Here is a 25,792-nt window from a genome sequence, read left to right as displayed (position 1 = left end):
CTCTCCCTCAGGCTGTTGTGCTCAAGCTGGCGAGCTGCCCTCAGGGATCTGCTGCCCTGACAGTTGAGGGAATAAACCTCGGCTTGGCTTATAGGAGCAAACATAGCTGCCCACTCTGCTAAAAATATGTCTTACATCACGGGGTGTTTGGCTCTCTGTGTGGCTGATCAAATCAGGGTTTTTTCAATGGATGCATTTCCTGTAAAGGCTAACAGGAAGATTCTTGCAAGACCTGTGCATCGGCTTCAGAAAAGTGTTGATGACTCCTGATTTATCGAGAAGACGGAGGGCAACAGAGGAATAACTGTGGCCTGTCAGTCCCACATATACACGCCAGCTCTCGCTGTGTTCAGGCTTCAGTCCCTCAGACGTGTTTGCAGCCATAATGGCTGCTTTCTGCTCCTCCTGCTTCTCTCTCTCTCTGAGGGGAGAAAGATGTTACAGTCATGAAGTGACATTAAAGAGACGAGCATGCTGCTGTGCTGCAGGCTGAGCTGTAGGGAAATGTCAGGATCACATGCTCAGGGAAGCTTTGCCAAAGGACACAGCATGAGCAAGTACACGAGCATTGGTTTCTCTGGGGCACTAGAGGTCAGAGGTTGCTGTGGTCGCATAATGACTATAATAACTCTGCATTGGGCGAGGTAGTTCCTTTAGTTTCGTTAATTTCTTCCCACGAGGAAGAAATAGCTGTCGATTTTTGCAAGAGGTTAAACTGACCTTTGTTTACGTTGGCGAACTCGTGTGAGGGGCGGAGAAAGAGAAGCCTGATGCAGATGGGAGAAGTTTGCTTTCTAACAAGTTTAATGATGCGATGGTGTTTTTTAAAACCCCACATCATCATCATCGGGACAGATGGAGCAATGCCTTGTGCTTTATTTGTATCGCCGCCACACTCGGCCATTCTGACTGCTGGAGCATCAAATACTGTCATTATTTCAAAGACGCCGCTACACAAGGTGTCATTTGGTAGCAGCGTGTTATGACAGGGTTATGGCAACGGTGTCAATCCCAGCTCATACTTTACCAACATGCAGGGTAACTGGAGAGGCGGGCTTTAACCTGAAAAATGATTTTTCCTAACCCTGACCGAGTATTCAATTCAGTTTTATTTACACAGCCCCAAATCACAACAAGAGTCGCCTCAAGGTGCTTTATATTGTAAAGTAGACCCTACAATAATTCACACAGAGAAAAACCCAACAATCATATGACCCCCTATGAGCAAGCACTTTGGTAACAGTGGGAAGGAAAAACTCCCTTTTAACAGGAAGAATCAGGGAGGGGAGGGGCTATCTGCTGCGACCATTTGGGGTGAGTGAAGGAGGACAGTAGGCAGTAACCATAGTGAGGAAATGAAAACAAACAAATCTGTAAGTGGATTTTGTCACTGATATTGGAACTGCTCATCCATACAATGAGAATGTGAAATAGTCACGATAAATCAAAATAAAACAATCTAATTTCTAAAAGACGAATCAGTAAATCAGAGGTCGTTATCTGAAGAACTGCTGTGAGAGTGCTTTGGCCCATTAAAGTTTTTTGCATTAATCCTGAGAGTAGGCAACAACTAAACTAAAGGCTTCAGATAGATGTAGTGTCATGTAAACAGTATCAATAATATAATCCTGTATACCGCTGCTCCGTCAGAGGAAATGTTCAGAGCTGCAGACGCCAGTGTTTCGGCACAGCTGGATTTTAAAATGACGCATTCCCTTCGTAGCGAGTAGAAGCTGCAGGAGCTGCTCCTTCCTGCCTCTGCAGCCTCCTCTCTGATTAAAATATGCAAAGTTAATCCTGCACTTCATCATCGGGGTCGTTTCTGATAACACGTTCAGAACATATTGGTGAATATCACAGCTTTTATTGTTGGCTGCTCTAACACAGACACACACACGCACACACACGCACACACACGTTCTTTGTCACCTTAGTCATAAGTCCAATTTACACATGCAGCAACAGGCAGGCTGTGATACCAGCAGAGCCAAGAAGAGCTGCAGTGAGACTGAGGTGGAAACGTGTCTGCCAAACCAGCCACTATCTCTGCAAGGTTCTCAGCCTGCATTATCCATCATGTGTGCTGTAAGAAGATACTTTAAATACAGAGAAACAAACAGAACACAGGGCCAACGTCTTGTCATTTGTTGTGTGATTAAATTCACATTAGAGACGTTTCAGGTGATCACAGGTGAAGAAGACGTGTCAGAGATGAGAGATCACATCTCCAACATTAAACAGTCCAGCAAAGGCTCTCCCAGCTTTGTGATTGTTTATGGTTTTACTGGTTAACGCTTTCATGCATGAATTATGACAACCTCAATCTGGATTTTTTCTTAAGTATATTTATTCATCCGTTGGCATGAAAAAAAGATTTTGAACTTCAGTTTTTTAAACATGCACTTTTCAAAGAGTCTTTTCATGTCCACTTAGGTGGACAACATCACCTTTGGAGTGGGTGGCAGGGTATGGAGTGACACATCAGTGTCCCGAGTTGTGGTTTATGTGCAAGTATACCATCAACACTGACATCGCTGTCCACTGTAGTGGCCACTATGGGTGAAAGGGTTAAAGGTGATGTTGGTTTTGGATTTGCATTTAAGGCTCGCTCTCTTCCACAGCGTGTCTTTTATGCTGTCATCCTCATAAATAATGATTATTGTGGGATATTTGCACAGGTGTAAACACAGCTGTCTAATACACAGTGGGATAGATCAGCAGCTTCATTCAAATTCTTACCAGTTTCAGGCACTCAGCTTCATGCCTCGCTCTCCTCGTATCACACGCCAAACACAGCTTCAGTTTGTTAGTTAGGCAGAGCTTCCTGCCTCTCCCTCTGAGATATCAGTGCCCTCCCTCACCCCACCATCCTCCTGTGGGATGTATATATAACATATTACTTTGGAGCTCAGAGCCTGACTAAAGTCTGACTCAATCATGTGATAAATGATTCCAAATGCGCGTCGTGTGATTGAAACAACAGTTCTTTTTATGATTTTTAATATTGTCTCATAATCTACAGAAAGTCAGTAAAAAGAGCTGCAAACCGAAATTTATTTACTTAACCCTGCTGAGGAGAAATGTCTCATCGGCAGTGTAGTGTGTGTGTGTGTGTGTGTGTGTGTGTGTGTGTGTGTGTGGATGGTGGTAGGTGGAGACGTCTGCAAGAAATAAGGGTCAAATAAAACTCCTGCCAGATGGAGCGAGGAGAGAGCGAGCACACCCGGCCCTCAGATATAGTAATGAGTGAAGTGAGATCAACAAAACATACACATGAGGACCAAACAGAGTGGGAGGGGCCATCACAATATTGGATTAGAGAGAAAGCCCCCCCCCCCCCAACACACACAGGCATACTGTTTAAAAGAGGGGTTTATTTCACCTCAGATATCCAAAATACAGAGAAATAAAAATAAGCTAGTTTAAGAAATAAGTGGGTCTAAAAAAGAGGTCAACCAAACTAAATTCCACTCAGCAAGCTGACCTGTGAGCTTAAAAGCTGTTATAAATGCAACAGAGAGAACGGTTCAGGGACAATGCTTCACTCAGTGCAGCGAACACCGTTTCCCTCCACGCCGTCGCAGCAGATGCTTCGGTCTACTTGTTGAGGCCTCTGTATTTCAGCCAGCTCCGCTCTCATGTTTAAGACACCCATCTGCCGGGCGAGTCCTTCCCCATTAATGATGTGAACCAAATGTGAGTGCCATCATTTAGAGCATTTAGTGTTGTACAAATGAAACAAACTTCTTAAGATTTCCCCCTTTTTCATCAGATGTCGTCTTTATGAGCAAATGAGTTAAACCTGCGTGTGTGATTGATGTGATGAAACTACCAAACTGGTATTTCAGTTGTGTGTCTGCAGTTACATCCCGAGTGATCCAGACGTTCCCTGTGAAGAAACACTTGGTGACACTGGGGAGGAAAAACTCCCCTTTAACAGGAAAGAGGACAGGGATCTTTGAGAGGGGGAAACATCTTATTATGGTTTGGGTCTCTGTTTAAATACAACATCATTATTTGAATAATATAGAAAACATCTAATTGATGTCTAAGATTGATGTTTATTTGTTTTTTGTAGCAGCAGATTGAGTTGTAACCACGTTCGTGCGCCAACCAGCCGACCTCTCGCACGTGCTTCCTTCCCACTTTCACTCGGACTGTCACAGCTCCCAAGAACTGTGACAGTGACACCACATATCGCCATGGTAACGAGTCACATATAGGTCACACGTCACGGGATTCGTATTTGGAGCGCAGGCCCGTGTGGTTTAGGACGGAGTGGACTAAAAGTGAGAGCGGCGTTTTGAGGAACGAAAACGTCGCGCCCGTTTCACGATGCGTTCGGGCGTCGGGGCGGTCTGAGCTGCTCTTTGATGTCAGTGAGAGAGTCTGAGGACAGCATGAAGGCTGACAGCCTTTATTGTCTTTCCCCGGAGTTAACGTTACCTCATGGTTTCATATATTGTTTGTTCTGCTTGAATTTAATCAGCTCCTCTGTGGCTCAGCTTGAACAGCGGTGAAAATTAGCACGCGGCTCTATCACGCTGTGTTACACAAAGCACAACGGTGTCACTTTTTCCTTCTGGAAACTCACAGTAGATATTGCTTTATATTAATGAAGATAATTATTAGTGATTAACAGCTTTATATGAGCTTTGATTTAATTAAGCCTCGATTGAACTTTCTGTGTCCACGAGTCTGCTAAAGTCAGAGTTATGTAAATTTCATCATCAGGTGATGAGCGCGGGGACGTCCGCCTACTGGATTTTTGTGACTGTGCAGACGAGTCTGCAGGAAATTTACATTTTCATTACACTTCAAGCAGACTTCAATAGAAATACAACAGGAATGTGACCCAGCCATGGCGTCTCCGGCTGCCTGTGTCCATGTCTGCAGCAGATCAAGTGAACCTGTTCTGTCAGCGGGCTGTTTGGGTTCTGAGTCCGTCAGGAGTATCGTCTCTCTATGACATCATACAGAGCTTTTTCTGTAAAAAAAAAAACCCTGAAAGTCTTTAGAGGAGTTTCAAATCTAAGATTTTTGCTCACATGGATTACTTATACATACATTCATGCAATCATTATCTTACACTTAGTGCAGTAGTCGTAGGCCAAGGTGGATAATCCAAATGCACAGACTCCCCCGCCTTATATCCGACCCCAGTGGCTGTCCTCGTCATGGTGTTGGGTCCGCGGGGTGGCAGATGCATGTTTTTTGTTCAGGCTGTGCCCGGCTGAGCCTCCTAAATCTGGGGATGGGCACCAGACACTTGCCTGCAAGCTCCCCTAGTGCGTCTGCAGGAGGAGGCCCCGGTTTTCTGCTTCCAGGTGAGGATATCCAGTGCTGGGTGTTACAGATCACTGCACTTTCTTGAAATGCTCTCTGTCTGTTCCCTCCCTTGAGAACATTTTGCCCTGAGAGTTTCTGCCAGGGGCTGTTGGCCACAACACCGCTCCAAGGATGCCAGGGACCTGTCCACCACGATAGGGCAGTGACTCGTCAGGCCCTTCCACACACACTGACCTCATTATTTGAAACCGTTTAATACAAAACATGATGCCTTTTCTATGGCCTGCTTTAACAACGTGCTAACCTTATTTACAATCAATATTGTATGGATGTAATAATGATACTAAAGATACAGAGCGCTGTTAAAAAATAAAAAGAAAGTTTACCCAGGTCATTTTACTTTAAGTCAGTTTACTAAAAGTGAGTGATGTTTTAAATGTTATATACCTATGTGGTATGTGACTTTTGTTGCCATGATGCCAGGTCTCTCTTGGAAATGAGATTTTAAATCTCAATGAGATTTTTACCTGAATAAATAAAGGACTAATAAAAAATAAACAAATAATGTCTAATATGAATATCCACCATTGGAACAATGTGTATATGATAGAGTCATTTTTTAAATCACCAGCTTCTAACAAAACTGACCCTGGATCTGTCACTAATAATCAGTCCTGACCATTAAAGTTCAAGATCCCAGCACTGTTATGGAAAATAAGACTGTATAATAGAAATGTTAGATATAGATGTTTTGATAATTCCTGCTAATAAATAAAACATGTATGGTTTAGTCACAAAAAGCTGTTTTTCAGAACCTGAAGTCTGTAGCAGCAGATACTTCGGTGAGGTTTCCCACTTGGCAGCAGAGTCAATACGAGAACTCTGCTAGAATAAAAACCCTCAGACTCTCTGACTGAATCATCTCACCATCATTTTCTGTAGTGCTAATTTGTGAAACATGGTGCTGGCACCACTTGTGATCTGTGCAGCGCTCAATATTCACTTATGTGAAACTGGCCCTTTGAGCAGCGTGTCTGGCAGTCGTGTTATTAAATGAATGGGGAGCGACTGTTAACTTTAATTTCTGTGGTCGCTCTCACACTAAACCCATGTTAGTCTTTGCTACACATCCTCCCACTATGTGTGGGAGATGTGCAGCCCCCCCCCCCAAAAAAAACCCCCATCAAAACCCCCAAAAGAACAACGGTTCCCTTAGTTTCCAATTTTCTTAATTTATTACATCTAGTTTGATGTTTTGAGGACACCTGCTCTTCACCAGACAATGAAACACAGGGCGCCACCATCGTAAATCAACTGTGATGGATCATATAAGCTGTATTAAACATATTGTGTATGACGGAGTATCCTGATGTGAGACGTTGTACAGGATGCATTTTGTGAGCTCTGTTTTGAGCTGAATCTTGTGCTTCAGTGATACGATCATGGTGTTATGGGGCTATAACAATGCTTATGGAGGTCTGCAGGAGATCCACTGACTGCTTGTCGGTCCTCCTGTGCCGCCCCATTTACAAAATATGCTCCTGCTGTACTGTATGCATGCAGTCAGGGCTCCAGCAGTGCCGGCTCGTTGTTCTCCTGACTGGTACTTTGGGGCACGACAAACTCAGACTTTGTAATTCTCCTGCAAAATTTCTGTTGATGATCTTTTGAATCTGTGTCTATTTTAGACAAAGTAGAAGTTAAAATAAGCAAAGTCTTGGAAACAGATGAAATTTTAATAAGCCAACACCGATGATTATAAAACTCTGATTGCTCTGGGAGCTTTTTTGTAGATTGGCTGGGAATCTCCTTGTTTAATTCTGCTAATTACTGAAGCTAGTGCTGTGCAAAGCTTGCAGCGGCACCCTTTATCTCTTCCATGATGTTGAAATCAGGTTCTTCTAGTGAACAGAGGTTTAATCAAACTAAAGCTGCCGTGCCCAGACGTATTTGTATCGCTGGAATAGATGCTGAAAGTTTGTCCACTGAACAAATACACAAATCTGTAGTTTGTTTTTCTACAGAGTTTCTGTGCAAACATCAGATGCTGATGAATGATGAACTGAGGCCGACCTAAACACGTCATATTTCAGATGTAATATCTTTTGACAGGCCTGTGTTGACTGGAGTATGCTCATCATGTCTGCAGAGATCTGCGGAGCTGAGTTAATCGTTCGCTGTCCTCTTCCACACGTCTGAGCTGCAGAATAAATCCCTTCATTTGGCTGAGGGGTGCTCTCTGCACAGACCGCCGCCGGCTGCAGGGGGTTTAGCTCTGCCGCTCTCAGCCGCCTGCTCCTCTCGCATGTTTTCATACAGCTGTCATCAGATACTAAAAGCAGGTTAAACCGAGGTGGCCTCGACACCTTGTAAATCTGCCCGCTGTCGTGACTTCTTCCTCTAGTATCCGTAAGTCTCCACCGTGAATGTAAAATGAGAAGGCCAGCTGCTGAGCAGGAATGTAATTGATAGCTCTGAAATATTGATACAGAGTGCGTGTTTGTGTTTCGCTTGGCGGCAGATCTGGCAGTCTGCCCACTCCCTCGTCTCGTTGGGTTAAACATCAGCGCTCACTAATTATCCTGCTGATGTGACAAGCTCACGCGTTCCCACGCTCATCCTCACCTCACTTCTTCCCTCAGCACGTCACAGATATACATGTTAGTCTCGTGTCTTTGTTTGGTCGGTTTTTTGATCTTGGGTCATTATAAACCGTCTATGCAGAGTCATCCATGGATTACAATAATGCCTGACTCCACTGTAGAAAGAAGGAACATCTTAACAGTTACGACACAGTTTTTTAGCTTTAGCCTTTATCTTCTTGTCTGCTTCTTGAAGTGTTGCTGTGCTATAATTGTGTCGTATGCCAAGAAGCTTAGTAAAAAGACAACAACACAATTCAGTTCACTTTCATTAATATAACGCCTGCTGCCTCAAGGCGCCTTGTATTGTAGGATAAAGAACATTGTAACAATCTGACGACCCTTTTTAAGCGAGCGCTTGGCGACAGTGGGAAGGAAAAACAGGACCAGAACCAGGCTCTGGGAGGGTCGGCTTTCTGCCAAGAGAAAACAGCTCGTTTACAGTAACAGTTCATTAAAGTCTATCAACAAGTGTTAAACTAAACCGAGTGAGGGTGCGAGAGAAGCCGACAGGGATGGCATCATCATCACTCACATCACCAAAGAGAAGCTGTTGGTGTCTACGGAGTGAAATGGCCTCAAACTGCAATCCTTTACTATAACTGTAGCTTCCTTCATCCTAAAATATAAAAAAACCCAATGGCATTAAAAATAAATAAAAGGAAAAGTAATTTGCTTTGACACAGGGCACGTGAAACGGAAAGAGGACAAGACGAGTCGACGCTTCTATAGCTTTTGTTGCGCAAACACAACACAGTGATACTAAGAATTAAAACTGACAGGAAACACAGCATCCACACTTCCATCACTGTCAGCACCCTTGAACACAAACAGATGAAAACTGCTTCACATGGTGACCATGTGACACCTCCACACCTCCTCCTTGGAGCACTGCTGCTAATGCATCGCATCGTAGACACAGTTTCTCACACATAGTATTTGTTTTGGTGGGATGCACAGTTATCTTAACTATTGCCGAGCAGGGCTCGGCCACCTTCTCCATAGTCTGTTCGTCCTGTTGTCCCTCATGAAAACACCAATAAACTAACAGAACAGACAGCGCTCGTGAGCATGATGAAAGAGAGACACACACACGCTGGGCATTCATATCTCATGGGGACATTTAATTGACATGATAGTTTCCCTACCTGTTGTCTCACAAATGCCTTCAAACTTATGGGGACCAGGATTTTGGTCCCCACAAAGATATAAATACATGCTCTCACACACACACACACACACAGACAAACACGTTTTCATTACTTAGTGAGGACATCTCATTGACATAATGCTCTCCCTAGATCAGGGGTCAGCAACCTTTAAGACCCAAAGAGCCATTTGGAGCCGGTTTCCATGCAAAGAAAACACTGGGAGCCGCAAATACTTTTTGACATCTAAAATGAAGATAACACTATATATATTGTTTTTTACCTTTATGCTTTGTGTGAACAACTAAGGTGTGTTTCTTATGAAATCCATGAAGTGCTACAGAGAAAATTACATTTGATTTATGTAACTAACACATTTTGAACTCTTAAAGAAATATAACAAAGCAAAGACACCCAGCTGAACTAAAATGATCCATGTAGCAAACAAAAACTGTTGTCAGCCGCCACCCTTATATCGCCTTTGGGCTGTTGGAGCCTTGACCTGACTCTTAAAAAATAATTGGAAAAAAGCTCTATGCTGCTGAAAAATGAAAAATAGATATTTGCAAAATTCTGCCTAAATATGTATTTTACCAGGTTAATGTGTGTGGCGAGGCGTGGTCTGCAGCGCCGCTGCAGGGGGAGGCGGACGCACCTGAGCGCCACCCGCAATCACGCCTCGCCGCCTTAAAGCCTGTGCTCTCTCTGCTGTTGTGTTGTCGGGCTGTGAGCTGAAAAGCTACAGCCGGCTGTATGCGTACAGCAACCGTGTGTGAAAAGTGGTCAATAAAGAGATGCTGAAAAGCGTGTTCATGGAAACATCGTCGGGTCTGCCGTGGTATGTATACAATGCGACTTCTGCTCCTGAACCTCTGCGCACAGCGTCTGCAAATCGGGGCTGTACGAAGTCAGTTTACGCAGGACTGTAAGCTGTCATCTGTGAGGCGTGAGCGGTGTTTGTTTTTAACATAGTTCACGGTGGAGAACAGCTGCTGACATAATGTGGATCCGAAGATCCAGAATTGACCTACCTGGGGTCGAAAGTCTCGATAAATGCACGGCGTTACCGGCTTCCGCGAGTGTGACTCTTATTTTGAGCGATGCAAAAAAATAATAGAATATAATTTTATTTTTATATTTCAATATCACAATAATCTTTCAATTTAGAACTACAAGTTAAAAAGAACTAACATAAATAAAATACACTTCAGCTAAATACTTCTAATTTATTTTCCCAAACCACGCAGAGCCGCACTATAAGGACTAAAGAGCCGCAGGTTGCCGTAGATGCTTACCCTAACCCTAACTATGAAAATTGAATGCCTAACGCCTAAACCAGCCTAAACCAGCCTAAACCCTGTAATTGTAACCCTGACACTAAAACAACATTTTGAGCCTCAAAAATGTCTTTAAACTCGCGGGGAAGGACATTTTGTCCCCAACAGTGACTGCTGGTCCCCACAAGTACACCAGCATGGAAGTATAGTAGAGCAGCAGGACAGCCTCACCCGCCATGGACGCTGTAGCCTACTGTAAGAAGTGAACAAGGCGTATTGGGTCATAATATTTTCCTCGTTCTTTTTCACAGTTTTTCTCGAGGCCTATAAGACTACGAAATTGTGCATCTGTTTTTATATTTGTAAAATTGCTCAGTTTTTCACTCCCAAACACACAGCCAGGGGAAAAGTGAAGGAGAGGAGATCAACTAGAGCAAATGTACAGTTTCATTAAGCTGTCGTTTAAAGTCACAGCAACAGACTGAAAGGCACTCCGTCTGTTTTCTCTCTTTTGATGACTCGTGGATTAGTGAAGCTGCACAACACATGCATGTTCATTTCCTGAACTCGTGTTGTGTGCACACACGCACGTACCCTTGCACATCCATATTCCAGGCGATGGTTTTATACAGACACATGGACGTGAAAACAGGCAGATTTACTTGTAGACAATCCTCTTACTCTAATTTTGGAAGTTCCATCACTTTTACCCAGCTGTCCCCGTTCCTTATGGTCTCCTATTTCCCTAAAGCAGGGGTCGGGAACTCCAGGCCTCAAGCGCCGGTGTCCTGCAGGTCTTAGATGTTTCTTCGATCCAACATTGTTTTAAATTACCTCCTCAACGTCTCTTGAAGTTCTCCAGAGGTTCTGCCGGAGGTTTCTTCCTGTTAAAAGGGAGTTTTTCCTTCCCACTGTCACCAAAGTGCTTGCTCATAGGGGGTCATATGATTGTTGGGTTTTTCTCTGTATGTATTATTGTAGGGTCTACCTTACAATATAAAGCGCCTTGAGGAGACTGTTGTTGTGTTGTTTGGTGCTGTATAAAAAACAATTGGATTGAATTCAGGTGTATTGACCCAGGATGATATCTAGAGCCTGCACACCCTTGAGGCCTGGAGTTTCACAGCCCTGCCCCAAAGGCTCACCAGGTCGCTGTTACAGTGTTCCTCAGTGTCTCTCAGCTGGCCCTCCAGAGAGTCTCTTGTCCCACAGTTGTATGGACTCACTTTAACCAAATCCGATTCCCGTGCACCACACTCCACCACCAGAGGCTCCCGCCAGCTGATGTAAATTGCTCGGTTATTTATTTGCCAGTAAATAAAATGTCTGCAGATCACAAATAAAACCACATGAATTGAACTAAAAAGACGAGCTCCCAGATCGGACGCCTGTCACAGCCGGCTGGTCAAAGACACAGATATGTGTGTTTATTTGTCACGGTGCACGGCCCTACTCACGGTTAAATCAAATTGAAGACATTATGTTAATTATTACTAATATTAACCCTGCCTGATTATTTTCCATGTAGCTGTTTATAAGCAGCGCCTCTTCCCGGCCCAGCGCTCCTAATGAGGTCTTGTTAAAAACATCCACATCACTGGCATTTCCCTTTAATGAGTGCACCGGCGGTTTCCATGCTGATGCCCTTTATGGCAAACCGGCGCTGCTCTTTTCCAAAACAACATGGATGCCGCCACAGCTGCCGCAGCTTACGGGGGTTTTAATTTTTGTCTCCGTGGGAGGAGCAGAGGCCTTCGGGGGGGCCGAGCAAGAAATTGAATCAATGCTGAGAGCGTCCTGGGAGAGATTCACAATAACGCACAGTAACACACCGTAATGCTCTGTGAGATACAGTGATAAGCCTCGGGGGAGAAGACTGGCAGAAGGATGGCGCTGCGTGTGTGTGTGTGTGTGTGTCGCTTAAAGGAAGAAAGCCTTTGATACTCCTACATGTTTTCAGTTTTTAATGTGAAAGTCCCTACAGGAGGTTTTTTTCCACACAGGGTTTCCTGCTGCAGTATTTGAAGCGGAGGCAGGTCGAATCAACTGAATTAATGACGAGAAATTTATACAAGCTTTAGCGAATGCAAGCTTAAAGGCTCCTTTTTCCTTAAACGTGGGAGCGTTGGTTTTCTTGGATGTCTGAGCTTCGCTGTGCAGAATGGTGTGCAGCATGTTTAAGCTGCTGAAGATGGAAAGTTTCTCCAAATTTAAGGTGGTTTGTGATGATAATCAGGTGGGAAGTCAGTGCTGGTCAACTTATATAAGCAGAAATTTGGAGACTTGAAGTCAGAAAGCACTGAGGTGGATCTGAATTGAAGTCAGAGGCAGCTTCACATCCTGTATTCTGTATTGTTTTAATGACAATGGACTCAGAGTGTCATTTAAAGAATATTAACAAGGTAAATCATAAATGAACCTGTTATTTTTTTTTTTTTTTTTTTTTTTTTTTTTTGAACTTTTATTGCCAAAAACAACAAGGCAATTCACATCAACAACATGACCTGAGACCAAATCTGCAGTATATAATGGTGAGGGTAATTCAAAAACTTAATTTAAAAGGAAAACATATATACACACATATATACACATACATACATACATATCAATACCGACATACCTAAGCACAGATGTAACAAGGTTAAGGCTTGAGTGTCCTTTCAAGATATTTTATAATTAGTCTCCATTTTTTCTCAAAGGTTGGCACTTTCAGTTGTAGTTGAGCTGTTATCCGTTCCATCGTATAGACATGTCTAGTTTTCAGAAGCCACTGGGCAACTGTGGGTGTTTCTGGTTTGAGCCAGTGGATTGTTATCAGTTTTCTTGCAGTCATGAGGAGGAGATGTAGGAGAAAGTGCTGCTCATAGGAGAAACCATCAGGAAAGATATCCAACAAGAAGATCAGAGGATCCATTGGGAGGTTGACTGACAATATGTTTTGTATAACGTTCTTAACATCCATCCAGTACTGTTGTATGTAAACACAGTCCCAAAAAATATGTGTCTGGTCCCCCACAAACCCACACCCTCTCCAACATTTATCACAGACACTACTTTTGGATAGAAAGGTTTTCAGTGGAGTTCTAAAAAATCTTAATTTAACCTTCCAATCAAATTCCTTCCACATTTGACTACCCACCCCTCTGTGGCAGCTACAGCAGACACTCTCCCATGTGACATCATCCAAAGTTATATTGAGTTCCATTTCCCATTGTTGTTTTATATGATAGGTATTATCAGACATGTCAATCAGCAGTTTCTGGTAAATTAAAGACACTTGGTTTTTCAATGTACCCGACTTTTCAAGCAGTTTTATAAAATGGTTTTCCAACCCGAGTGGTTCTCTTCTAACCTTGTCCCAATCTTTGTGCTTTGTAATGTAGTCCCTTAGCTGTAAGTATCTATAATGGTCCCCTGGGGGTAAAGCATATTTAGCCCTTAACTGGGCAAAACTTTTAAAAGTATTCTTTTCAAACAGCTGATTGACTGTAATCAATCCTTTCTCTGCCCACCTCTCAAAACTCCGATCTGACAATGATGGAAGGAACTCAATATTTCCACTTATGGGAATCGCTCGAGACATGGTCACATTCCCTTTTAATATTTTTAACACTTGGTTCCAAATCTTTACAGTGTGCTTGACCCATGGGTTAGTTAGTTTAATTCTTTTCCATGATTGTGGGTTGAGAAATGGGAGACTCCGAAGGGAGATACCTGGTAATGAATACTCTTCCATAGCTACCCACTGCATTTCTGGATCACGAATTATCCAGGCTGCCATTGATTTTAATTGAGCTGCCCAATAGTACATTCTGAAGTTAGGCAACTTGAGGCCCCCTTTTTCTTTTCCAGACATTAATATTTTGAGTCTGACCCTTGGTCGCTTATTCTGCCAGATAAATTTAGATGTAATGCTTTCTAATAATTTGAATGTAGACTGTGGGATCAAAATGGGTAGGTTCTGAAACAGGAATAATAGACGTGGAAGAATATTCATCCTTATACATTCAATCCTCCCCATAAAAGTGAGTGGGAGTAGGTTCCATCTGTCCAAGTCCCCCCTAATCTTCCCGAACAACCGATCATAATTGAGTGCAAGTAACTGATTGGTTTTGGGAGTAATAATTACCCCCAAATATCTGAAGCCCTGTTTGGAGTGTCTAAAAGATACAAGATGATCCAGCTGTGTGGGCCAGCTGCCAACAATCATTAATGCCTCAGATTTATTTGTATTTATTTTATAACCTGACACTGTACCATAATCCTCAAGGTTGCTCAGAAGGGCCGGGACAGAGGTGACCGGATTCTCTAAAAATAGCAGAATATCATCTGCGAAAAGTGACAGCTTATGTTGTGTATTGGTTTCATCTCTAATTCCTTGTATGAGAGGGTTAGATCTGATCAATTCAGCTAGCGGTTCAATACTAAGAGCAAATAAGGACGGCGATAGCACTTCACCCTGTCTAGTGCCACGGCCTAGAGAGAAAAAGTCAGAACAGTGCCCATTAACCCTTACCCGAGACCTGGGATTTTTATATAGTGTTTGGACCCATAAGATAAAAGTCTCATTGAAGCCCATATGCCTAAGAGTCTGTTGCAGAAAGTCCCAATCTACCCGGTCAAAGGCCTTTTCCGCATCCAGGCTCAAGAACATTGATGAGGTGTCCCTTTCCTGTGCCATAATCTGAAGATTGAGGGCCCTTCTAACATTATCTGAACCTTGCCTACGGGAAATAAAACCTGTTTGGTCCGGTTTCACTAGTTTTTTTATATGTTTTTGGATTCTATTCGCAATAATGGCTGTAAGAATTTTTAAATCAACACAGAGCAGGCTGATAGGGCGATAAGACATGCATAAAGTCGGGTCCTTGCTTTCTTTGTGGATGACACTAATAATAGCTTCAGACCATGACTGGGGGGGATCACCTTTAAATAATGCATAATTATAAACTTTGCATAGCACTGGTGTCAGCTCTTTTTCAAAAAATTTGTAATACTCCCCTGGCAGTCCATCCACTCCGGGAGACTTGTTGTTTTTCAGTTTTCCAATACTATTTTTTATTTCTTCACTGGTGATTGGATTTGTTATTAATTCAGCTTCTTCCTGAGACAGTTCACTAAGATTGATCAGGTTAAGAAATTGTTCAATCTTTTCAATTTTATTTGGGACTTTTTCTTCTTTATATAGTTCCTGATAATACAGAGAAAATGCTTTTGCAACTTCCTTAGGTTGGCACACAATTTTTCCGGAGTTTGGACATTTAATTTTATGAACAACCCTACTTGATTGCTCTTTACGTAGCTGGAATGCCAGCAGTCGGCTTGCCCGATTGCCGTACTGGTAGTACTTTTGATTAGCAAAGCGTAGTTGTCCCTCCGCCTTATACGTTAGTAAATCATCCAACTTTTGCCTCTGCTCTTTCAATGAGTTTAAAGTCCCAGTATCCTTAGTTACCTGATAAACTTTTTCTAATTTCTCAATTTTGTTTTCTAGTTCTATTTGTTCTGCTAGTCTCTCTTTTTTCAGTCTTGATGAAATTGCTATAATATTACCTCTCAAATAACTTTTGGCACTCTCCCACATGATTGAAGGGGACACCTCATTATTATCATTGAATTGAATATATTCAGTCAGACTCTTCTGAAGTTCCTGTCGAATTGTTTCATTATTCAAGATAGATACATTAGCTCTCCAATATTTAAAGTGATTGTTTGGATTCATTCTTAAATTCAGACAAACCGGGGCGTGATCAGAGATAGTGATTGCTTCTATGCTACACTGTCTAGCCCTATAAAGGTCCGTCCTGGGCATTAAAAACATGTCTAACCTTGAATGGCTACGATGTACATGTGAATAAAAAGTAAAATCTTTTTCTCGGGGGTGCAACTGGCGCCACACATCCACTAGGCCCAGTTCCTTAATCATTGTATTTAAACTACAAGATTTTTTGGATTTGGGGCCATTGCGTGCCGGGAGTCTGTCGACAGCTGCTTTTAAAGTACAGTTGAAATCACCTCCCACCAAGATCATTCCTTCAGATTGTTCTGCTATCAATGATGCAATATTCTTGAAGAATTGTGGACAGTCCTCGTTTGGTGCATATAAGTTTAGTAAAGTAATTTTAGACCCCCCTACAGAGCCAATCACCATTACATAGCGCCCCTCCCTATCCGCAAATGTTTTTTCATGGTGGAAATATGTCGACCGGCTAACAAGAATTACAACTCCTCTTTTTCTCCCATCCTGATAAGTAGAGCTATATTGTTGTTCAACCCACTCCCTCCTCAACTTCCCATGTTCCTTTTCAGAGAGGTGAGTCTCCTGGAGCATTGCTATGGAGCACTTAAAGTTTTTCAATTGGTTCAGTACCTTTTTCCTTTTAATTGGACTATTCAAACCCTTTACATTATACGAGACACAAATTAGATCTTTCATATCTTAGACTCAGATCCTGTACAGACAAAACTAAATTATTATACTCAATGAAATAGTGGTCCACAATTGGTCTCAGGCCAAGATGAACAAAAACATTTAGAATTAAACAAACAAAGAACATTAAGAACAATAGCTTCCACATACCCGACTGGATTAATAACAATCTGAGTAATCCAGTCCCCGATGGATCCTGGGCGGAGGGTGGTGACGAGTCCTCCGTGGGGAAAAAACACAATGTGTTACTTCGTCGCTGTTGCCCGCTCGCAGAGCGGCTCATTGCGGCTATATAAGTGGAGAAGTTGGTGTCCACTTGTGTGCGCACTTTCCATCCATTGTACAAACAAATTTTCGTAATCTTTTCCTAACATGTATGTCCATGAAAAAACTAAAAATTACTCGGCGGGAGTAACATCTCAGTCCTCCACAAAGAAAGTTTTCATTTCAGCAAGGGCGGGGGTCACACCTACCCTAGTTCCCTCAGCGGACCATCGGGACCGGGCTAGCTCCGTTTCCATGCGCTCCCTCTGGTCGACTCGCACTTGTATCCCCAGCTCTTGAAGCGTCGGCAGGGCTTCCGTCAAACTTGAGAACGTCTTCTCACCACCATCCTGGAACAGTCTCAGTTTTGCTGGAAACACACATTTGGCTCTGATGTTTTTCAGCTTTAATTGCTTTACCGTGTCTCGTACTAGTGCCCTCCTCTTTTGCAGTTCCGGGGAAAAATCATGGTCAAAAAATATCTGCGTGCCCTTATATAAGACTCGCTTCTGATCCCAGGCTTGTCGTAGGATGGTCTCTTTCACAGAGAAATCCCAAAATCTGACCACTAGTGAGCGTGGTGCAGCGTCGGGGTTCTTGGGTTTAGCAGCGAGGGCTCTGTGTGCTCGCTCTATTCCAATGTTAAGATCAGCGGGAAGTTGAAGAGTTGATTTACACAGCTCTAGCACAAACAGCTTAACATCTCTCCCCTCACTCCCTTCTGGTACACGATAGATCCTCAAGTTGTTTCGCCTTAGTCTATTTTGCATGTCCTCGCATCGTGCAGTGAGATCCATTTCTCTATGCAACAAGTACCGGAGAGCTCGTTCATGACGCCTGGTGGAATCTTCGTTGTCGCCAATCCGCTCCTCCATCTCAGTCGTTCTGTTTTCCAGCTTTGTCATATCTTCTCTCAGATTCTTGAAAGACGCCTCCAGTCTCGTCAGAGCTTGCTGTGTTTCCATATGCCCGTCTTTGTTATCTTTTCTTATCTTCTCCAGTTCCGCTAATATCCTCGTATCTGCATCACGAGTGTTAGCAGTAGCATTAGCATCTGCATTCGAGGACAGAGTTAGTTGCTTCAAATGCTCGCCTTTATCTTTGTTTTGATCCTGTTTGCTGGATCCCTTGCCTCTCAGGGACGATGCCATGCTGGTAGGAATGGAAATTGCCGAGTTTTACAAACTGTAGTTAGGAGTAATGTATTAATCTGGACGGAGCTCGTTCCCTATGCTGCCTGACTAGATCATGGCGTCACCGGAAGCCCCATGAACCTGTTATTTAAGGCAGTATATACATGTTCCCTGATACTGAGGGTAGATTTTTAATCGTCACAGTAAGGTATTTTAAGGACTTTTAAGGAAGGAAGTTAGGCTACTGTTAACATCATGTATTTTTACATATAAAAACAAGTTACTAAATCTGTAAAGAAGCATTCAAAATGGTAAAAAAGTCAGAATAGAACGAGGGAAATGTATTTCACCTGTTTCTTTTAGTGCATTTTTTTTAACTTGTTCTTTGTGCTGGAAGTGAACGAGAGCAGCTCTCCCTCATGGTGGTGGAGCTGCACGTGTGCTCCTTGTGTGACAGTACAGTGCTACATTAGCGCCTCCTCCCATCACAGCAACCAATCCTAAAGTCTTTTCTGGTGCAAACCCTGAAGCTTCAGAGTTCGACACTAAACTTTGAAGCTCCAGTCCAGCACACTCAGACTCTTACTTACTTACTTACAAAGATCGAGGCAGCAGTACAATGTTTATGTTTTTACCCCTTCAGTCCTAAAAGGCTGATGCGATATTGTCATCGCCTGCTGGGCGTGGCCGGGCGGTGAGTGGCTAGTTGGCATGGAGAACCAAGTTTATGAACTAACTCAAGATTGGTTTCAAATCGCAGTTACCTCGACATTAAGGTCAAAGGTCAAGATTTCTGATAATCTTGTGAATGTGCCAACTCTGGGATGAGACGATGCAGGAGTTTAGGAGGCTGAGGGGGTACCGGTGGTAGGGTCAGGTCGGGTTTCCTTTATTTTTGTTCAAGATCAGATTCAGATCAGATCCTTTGCTTTGTTGATTTAAATGTGATATTGGCGCGTTGGCAGGGTAATGTCTGACTTGGATATTTACATTCACACATTTGTTTGGTCTACAAAGGTTCAGGGCTGTAGTGCTTATGTGAAAACCACATCAGCGTCAGTTAAACTAAATGACAGTGATTGGTCAGTGTATATATTATCCAAGGAGGTTAAATGGCTGCCAAACAGCCATTATTTGGGAATTTATAGTATTCTGCACCACCTCCTCCTTCTGCCAGGCTCTCGTCTCTGTTAACACCAATCCATCCAGATCGATCCAGACGGGTGGAGAGGATTTCGGGCAGTTGGGAAAAGCACCCTCATGAAATGTCAACTTGCTCTCTGCAAAGCAACCCTGCTGTGAAAAGCACCAGAAATCAGAAAATCCCCTCTTCATGCTCCATTTTTTCCTCTTGAAATGTGCTCTCACTGCAGCAATTTCACTGCAGAGGAAAACAGCGGCAGAGCACTTCTCTCAGCGACAGAGGACACCGAACTGTCTTTTTGAGGTTTTTATCATCTGTGACACAATTCTGCCTCGAGTGTGGGAGCAAAAGCTCTCAGTCTTTTATTTTAAAAAAAGACAGGCAGGCGGGGAGCAATGAAACAGTTTTAAAGCTTTTTGATCACTTTGATTTACAGCGTGCTTTGTGTCAATGAGACTCATCTAAGCTGGAAAGAAGGCATTTAAATGTTGTGTTGTTCAGATTCCTTTCTCGTTGACCTACTTCTTCATCTTCCTCTTCTGTCACTGCAACGCTTCTTCACTAGGTGCATGTATCTGCAGCTCCATATTCAGCACCCTGTGTCTAATATATCCACTATCAGGTGGGGTGGAGTGGGAGGAGACGAGTGTGGGGTGATCTGTGGCAGAAAGATATCAACAGGAGGGAACGGGAAAGGCTTAAAGGGTGGTAGCGATGGTATAAACAGTATACGGTAGAAATGATATAAATTTGGCCAATGGTAGAGATTTTGACTATACCGTCCTACCGCGATAGCGCATGTTGATGATGTCATGAAGCTGTGCCTGTTTTGGTCGAAAGCATGGCAGCGGCTGCAAGCATGGAGCTTACAGGTGGGGAGGAGGAGGAGCTGCTCATAAAGAAGACCGGTGTGACGTCGGTCATATGGACCTGGTTTGGGTTTAAGCATTCGGATGTTGAGCAGAAAATTGGCAAATTATGCCGGTGTTCTGGGAATCTATCCTACCTCACAAACCATCCTACCCTTGTTTATGCACATACGCTGCGCGTAACACGAACCCCAAATTTACATAATTTTTTTTAACCCATTGTGAATATTTCTCATGGTTATGGTTATGGTTATGGTTAGGGTTTGTATTAGTCACAAGTCGCCGTCAAATTATAATATGCGTAGCACGATTTGCTGAAGTAGGACAGTTTCTCAGACAGTAATAGTGAAGAGAGGATATACAAGTAATTTGTTTTATCTCCTTAAAACGAAGCACCTTTTTGGAATATGAGGAAAGCCAAAAAGTGTGTCTTCCATAAACGCCCAGTCAGTCAAATGGAAAGAAAAAAGTGTCCCTACACACCAGCAGACTGATATCTTCCAAGCCTTTTCCACAGGCACTCTGTATACGAATCAGCGGTGGATATCACAAATGCCATTACCTTGCACTTGTGGTGCCGTTTCTTACAGTGGAGAAAAGCGGCTTTAACGATGTGATTAAGACACTCGATCCATGTTACGAGGTACCTGGCCACAAACATTTTAGCTGAACTGAAATGTTTGCAGCCAGTAAAATTTATTAAAAAAAGTTTTGCACAATAACTGTTCTTAAAATGGCATTCTGTACTTTTTGAAGTGTGTTTATTCTTCTGCAATGTATCTGTTATGTGACTATGTTCAGTCATTTTGCCGTACGTATATATCTATATCTATCTATCTATATATATATATTTATACATATATATCGCAATATATATCGTTACCACACATGCTTCAAATTATACCGCAATATGGATTTTCAGCCATAGCCCAGTCCTAATCAGAGGGACAGCTCAGGTTAAATGATTTGACAAAGTCAGAGAGGCTGAGATGGTTTGGACAATTGCAGAGGAGGGACGGTGGTTATGTTGGACAAAGGATCTTGAGGATAGAGCAGCCAGGCAGGAGGAAGAGAGAAAGACCTCAGAGGAGGTTCGTGGATGTCGTGAAGGAGGACACACAGAGGGTTGGAGTGACAGAGCATACTGGAGGAAGGGTGAACGTGATGCAGATGGTCCGCTGTGGTCCTAAAGGGAGCTGCCGAAAGAAGAAGAAGAAGATCTGTTAATAAATTAAATAAGTAAAGGCATCTGTGTTGGTGGACGACAGGTGTATGTACGATATACATCACATAAACACAAACCTTAGACGACCTCGAGACTGCACAAGAAGCTGGAACCATGCTAACCCTGAAATGTGGAAGTCATCGCTGGTGATGACCTGATGTTATTGGAATACATAATTTTGATTATTTTTGAAGAGTCTGTTGACAAAAACAATAATCACTCTTAGGGCTGGGCTATATCATACCATTCACGGTAATACTGGTGTAATTTTGGGCAACGATAGGAAAATGAAATATCGTGATAAATATTTTTGGTCATATCGCCCTGCTCTAATCACTCTGACACACAACAAAGAATCTTTTAACAAAGCCCTCTTATCTTTTCTCCCAAACATGCAGTCAGGACGAATGTCGGGGTCATCCCGATGATGACCTCAGAGGCCTAAAACCCGTATAGACTGTAGACTATATAGAGAAAGATGTGCATAACATGATGATGACCTCAGTAAACACGTTCCTGATGACTTACATGTACAGCATGTTTCCATAGTCTAAATGATGTTAAAGCAGATCATAAACCAGGCTAAGGCCTTATGGTGGACGTCTGCCAGCCTCTCAGTCAGGTCCAGCCCTGATTTAAAACATCCGGTTGCAAAAAACCCCCAAAAACTAAATGGCAACAGGCCTCCAAACATAATGTCATTTTTACGTACAGTCCATTATTACATTACCCTGGAGTTCTGGGCCTTGGAGATGTACCACCTTTTCCAGTTGGTAATTTGTCTGAAGATGTTAAAAGGCACAAATCTCATCAACCTGGCTAATAATATTGATTTATGGATCAGCGGTGTTATCAGTATCCTGCAGGTACACTACATGGTGATCTTTGTGTGAGGAAATAGAGGCCGTCCTGTGTGACCTTTATAGAGATACTGTATTCAATTCAATTCAATTCAATTTTATTTATATAGCGCCAAATCACAACAAAAGTCGCCTCAAGGCGCTTTATATTGTACAGTAGATAGCACAATAATAAATACAGAGAAAAACCCAACAATCATATGACCCCCTATGAGCAAGCACTTTGGCGACAGTGGGAAGGAAAAACTCCCTTTTAACAGGAAGAAACCTCCGGCAGAACCAGGCTCAGGGAGGGGCGGCCATCTGCTGCGACCGGTTGGGGTGAAAGAAGGAAAACAGGATGAAAGACATGCTGTGGAAGAGAGACAGAGATTAATAACAGATATGATTCGATGCAGAGAGGTCTATCATCTGCTACCCTCTACTGTAGAGGGTAGCAGATGCTCGAGTCCTGTCCAGACTTGCCCGTGACTCTAATTACTCCCCGTGTACACAAACCCTCTGAGAGTACAGCAAATAAACACTGTGTCATCCAACTGAAGTATGATAAAAAAAACAGTTCAGGTAGAAATCCTCGTCTTGTTTGAAGAGCTGTTTGTGGAAGTCGGGTGAAAGCTGTGAAGGGTTTTCCTCTGCGAGTGTTTTTAATGCTTGCATCATGTGAAGCTCCAGCAGGTGGGAGGAAGCTGGTCAGGCGGCGGTGAAATCCCTCGTGCTGCTCAGGAACACGCTCGTGTTGCAGGCTGTTACATCAGCCCGCCGTCCGATGCTTTTAACGGGCCGAGCTCTACCTCACTTTATGTGCTCACAGCTGATGAAAGCTTTCAGCGTTTATACTGTCATCTTTCACAGAAATTTCAAAGAAGACACTCTAGTTCAGTTTAAATGTTACACAGCTGCTCTCTGGATTTCTTTATTTATTTAGATTTTACCTCTGAGTCCCCAAAGCCAGACTATATTCAAGTCTGCCTTAACAGTAGATTAGTTTGTTCAGCGAGTACACTTTTTGTTTCCATAGTTAAATAAGTTTTTACAATGAAATTACTTCATAAAACTAAATTAAAGTCACCCATAATATTAAATGTACAGTTTTAGCCCCCGTTCCAGTTACAGATTTCTGTACTAAGAGTTGCTTGTCATATAAAGACTTACAGTGTTCTGAATTTCTGGTAAAGCCATGGATTGCTGTTGGGTGTCAGAGTAGAGTGCTTTAAAGTTTGCATGAATCAATATTTTTGTATCAGGATGGATGAAAGACTTTATGTAATGGATCAGAGTTCAGTTAGAGAAGCACGATCAGCTCTGCACAAGTCGTTAACCTTTCCCGTTGAGTGAAGATTAACACAATTTCAAATGATTATTATTAATGCATGTAATGCACTTCATCAGTTCAGTTCTCTCTGCTGCCCCCAAGTGGCCAAAAATGAATGATTAGTGCTTTAAGCTGACGTAGGCGAGGATTCATTCAAATAATATACTGACTTATCTTGTTATGTAGCCCTAATTCAACATAGACATAACATAACATTTTACAAATCTTTAATATGAATATGTATTTATATCTTAAACATATTTTATCCAAACATAGTCATGACTTATTTAATGTACATGTCAGACTGGCTTAATTGGTTTAACCTGCACATATGGTCACATATGGTTTTAAAACACTAAAGATGGGGCCAATGAAAGTGCTCAGCTCTTAATGGCTGACATCACTGCGGCTGTCACCAACTTTTACAGTAGTGGCTACAGACGAAGAGCGAAAGCTGCGTCTTTAAATGGATTTGTTTTCTCAGTAATCACTGGAAGAAATCAGGCTGATTAAAGTTTGATCAGGTCTGGATCTTGGACAAATGAGGCTTCTGTAGTTGTTTTTCAAGCCCCATAAAGTGATCAGCTAGTTAAAGAAAACCACGTCACACACCACAAAATCTACAAAGTCATGTGAGCTGCAGCTTCCTTTAGTTTCTCTATTTTTGCTTCTGCTCCCTGTAAACAGAAATCATTTGTACACTGTGAGATAAAATTTGCTTGAATGAGGGATCTCTGACAGACGAGTCATTGTGACTGAAAACTAAACCTGACAGCGCTCCTGCAGTTTTTCTGGACTTCCCCTCACTGATTTGATTTCTTGCCCATGACAGACGTCAGCGTGACGTCAAATCCCTTCAGATTCTCCAGCCTAGAAGGCCTTTAAACCGTCTCACTGTATGCGCCTCTCTCAGTTTATAACTGCAAGTCTTGATGCTGCTCCTGGGTCACATCCAGCTCTAATGGTAAGAATAAGTGACAGACTGTGTAACGTATCACCACAAACATAAAGGGAGTTTGTGACAGTTTGCAGCACCGTCACGACTCTTCAGATTACACCACGGGGACTGCAGCGAGCAAATAATCCTTCCATCGTGTCACATCACCTCAGGACATCATATTTTACTGAGTACTGTGTATGCATCTTAAAGTACTCTGAGGTCATAGCGTCCTCTGTAAAGCTGTTCATATATCTTTTTGCTAAAGTGATTTGTTTAAAAAAACGAGTTTCAGATAAAGTTGTAAAATGTATCTGTTCTGAAGTTTAGATTTGGACCCAGATGCCAGCCGCTCAGCGTCTCAAAAAGGAAAAATATGGACCTGCTGCACAAAGTTGGCAAGGAACAAAATCAAATAAGGTGCAAAAAAAAGGGAAATGAACACAAGATAACAAAGTGGAGAAAAAGACACGGAACAGAAAAGCAAACCATAGAAAACCAACTCGATGTGACAGGAACGTAACAGTGTTACTGCCTGATTTACTTCAAGCTTTGATCTGAATTCATTTCATTGAATTTGTCATAGTTTGCATGCAGTTTCACATGTTAGCCTTCAGTACCTGCGGACTCGTGAGGCTACGGCGGCACATTTGTAAAGGAACATTTTGTTCTGTGTGAAAATAATCTCATGTGACTTCCAGTGTGATGCCGGTAGGACCCCCCTCCCCGATCGCACAGCTGGAGATCAGCAGGGTCCCTCTGTTGAATGTCGGCCTCCACCTCTCTCTCTGTTTCTCTCTCACTCTATATATTTCTAGTTATTGTTACAATTAAAAATATTAAATGGCACATATCAATGTGCACAACTTCCTTTTAGTCACAGTAATTAAAAGTCCCACGTGGTTTTTCCCATGTTGGAAAAACTCAGTGATGGTTGAAAACTTGCATTGCTAAACACAGAAGTAATGTAACCGATCTACTGTGAGACGCATCGATGATGACGTCAGTTATTTCTATAGTCATACACTTTATTTATACTTGGCAGCCGACAGGTCTCGTTATGTTTCTGAAAACGTCCTCGCTAATATTATGATTGAAGTTTCTCCAGGAAAAGCTTTTACTGATAAAGTGAACCTTTCTTCTAGTTGTTAATAAAGGATTAGATTTTCTCGTTGTAATCTTTTTCATTTGCTTTTGCGCCTCTTATTTTTAAGATCAATAAAAAAGCAAAAGATTTTCCTCAACATTGTCGTGTTTTTTAC

General features: G+C 42.5%; 1 protein-coding gene across 2 annotated transcripts in view; it reads left to right on the top strand.

Annotated features, from left to right (window-relative positions):
- The window catches only part of adcy8 (adenylate cyclase 8 (brain)), a 137,309-nt gene that overhangs the window by 27,434 nt on the left and 84,083 nt on the right, over window positions 1–25,792 (top strand). The gene's annotated exons all lie outside the window — the stretch shown is intronic.

The sequence above is a fragment of the Oreochromis niloticus genome, linkage group LG18 (assembly GCF_001858045.2).
Source record: "Oreochromis niloticus isolate F11D_XX linkage group LG18, O_niloticus_UMD_NMBU, whole genome shotgun sequence".
Taxonomy (NCBI): domain Eukaryota; kingdom Metazoa; phylum Chordata; class Actinopteri; order Cichliformes; family Cichlidae; genus Oreochromis; species Oreochromis niloticus.
The sequence above is the reverse complement of the archived record's forward strand: the minus strand, read 5'-3'. Positions and strand labels throughout refer to the sequence as shown.